Raw genomic sequence first — 2,500 nt, forward strand, 5'->3', positions numbered from 1 at the left:
TTTTTTTCACCGTTCATGAAAGGAAACCCGACACTGAATAAAGCATCAGTTAAATTCATCAGTCCTTCGAATTCTCACGACGATCAAGTAATTATTACAAAGAACAAAGCCTTGCAAACGTAAATTAAATAATTGAACATTTGACAGCTGAACTTAGAACCTAAATGATCTTAATTCAAACTTCCAATCGGCAAAGCAAATGTGTCTGTCATAACAACAAAAACGAGGTATCTTCAGAGAACTCAGGTCTAGTTTTATCCCCCTCGAATACATACTTGGGCAGATCAAAACACAAGGCGATAAGACCAGTAAGTCTTAAGTTGACTTGAGTTTCTGGTACACTAACGGCCTACCTTTTAATTCGACCCCAGTATTTAAACTCGCCTATTGGGTCATTCCATTTAATAGATGCACCCCTCCCCCAACTGAAGGTGTGTCTAAGAGTCTACCCCTTTAGGGTATTGAAGATCAAAGTGCTGACACATTCTGCCCCACTCAACTACCCCCCGCGAAAAAAAGGGAAACGATCAAAGAAACCGACTGGGTTACCCCCTCAGAAATTACCCCTACTTACCCCCCCCCCCCCCCCCCGCCCTCCCCTTTCCCCTGGATTTCCAAGCTCCTAAAAGGTGGAAGGTGTACATAATAAATGGAATGGCTCATTTTCTCAATGATCTGCTCAATTATGAACGGATATTTTTTGTCATTGCTGTTGCATTATGTAGCAAGATTTCTGCATTGATTAATATTTATTGTAATGATTGAACGGTCAGGGGAACTAAACAAACAATTTGTTTAAAAATGTTTTATTATACCCCAGAGCATTAAAATAAATATTATAAAGGCATTTTCAGGTGTTTTGCAGTGCAACACACAAGAAATTTCCCAGCCAGCGAGATAAAACTGGTTGGTTTCCCAGCCAGCTGAGTAAAGATGCAGAACAGTCAACTAATTTAGCTACAGTATCTCTTTCCAGATCTAACTGAAAAGTGAAAATATGACAGTTATTATTAAATTTCATCCAAACAATTGAAGAATACCGAGATGGATGGATAACAATATCATCAAGTATCATTATTATCAATAACAAAATTTATACGGGCCATATAGGTCTAGCAGTTAAATGGTTCCAAATGAATGGACTTTCTCCATGCTACAAATTATTTTAATAAAATTTAAAATGTTACCATGGCTGAACAAACGGTTGAGAATCTTCCACCCAATGACATGGATGTGCGGCCATTCACATTAAGGGAGAATCTTAACAGACAACTGAATAGAGGGCCACATAGGAAACAAAGTTCTCAGTGCAGACAATGAATGCCCTAACTCAACCTAGTTCTGTTTTCTATTTTATTGTTAGTTTGTTAACTGGATAAGAATCTGTAAGCAAGTGCACTTATTTTTTTTATTGATCGTTTATTACTTGCTAAGACTTGTAATCTTATTTTAAATTTTGTAAGTGGTTGGTGTGTTGCATAACCGGTTTTTACCGACCAAATAAAGATGACGATGAGGATATAGATATATTGACGGATAAATCAATTCAACCATCAATCAATCAATCAATCAATCAATCAATCAGTCATAATGAATCAGTTAATCAGTCAGTAAGTCAGTTGGTGAAAAAAAAACACATTGCTCTGTCTCCAATGCAGAAATCCGTGTGTGATGAAACGAATATCCGCCCATGCATGGATGAACTAAAGGAATTGGCCGACAACAATCCAGATAATTTCTATGGTGACGCTTTCATTCAGTTACGTCATTTTTTCACAAAGCACAACCCAGGACTTCTCACGGACGATGACCGAGAATTTAGGTCTCCAATCAAGGGCCTTGGCAAACCTTTCAGTGAGCTTGGACAAGATCACCATGAATACGTGTGGAAGGTGAGAATACTATCAGGGTACATCTCGCGAATTATAAATGATCCCAAAGACGTTCGCGTTTCAAGCAAATGTTCCATTTAAGTCTGCATGTTTTCTACATGATATTCGGCCAGTATTGATTAATTTACTAGAACAAAATTGAAGAGATTTTTATTTTTCGATGTTGACTCGGGTATACTCGGAGAAAATAGACCCCTCCACGGTTTTTGACGCCATCTTGGCTGGGGGGCAAACACGGCTAAATTTACAGTAAATGTATGGGATTTTGGCCGACAACTTTTGCCACTACTTTAAATAGCTTTATTGATATCATTCATTCAACAGAAAATAAGGCCATTAAGTAAGGTACGACGTCTGTAAATTTGAATAATAATTCTTCTCGTGTTGCTGTTATTTTCGCGGCAATTTGCATGATTTTGAATGGAAGGATTTGTATGAAATTTTAAAAACTCTTTTATGGTCGTTGTAGCCTCTTCTTTATATTTCATTAAAATTATCTCAGTATAAATGTCTTTTTAGCGGTGCTACAGCGCTTCAAATTCGGCCAAAATCCCGTACATTTACTGTAAATTTAGCTGTGTTTGCCCCCCAGTCAAGATCATGCAAGA

Source organism: Montipora capricornis, chromosome 10 (assembly GCF_036669925.1).
Source record: "Montipora capricornis isolate CH-2021 chromosome 10, ASM3666992v2, whole genome shotgun sequence".
Lineage (NCBI taxonomy): Eukaryota > Metazoa > Cnidaria > Anthozoa > Scleractinia > Acroporidae > Montipora > Montipora capricornis.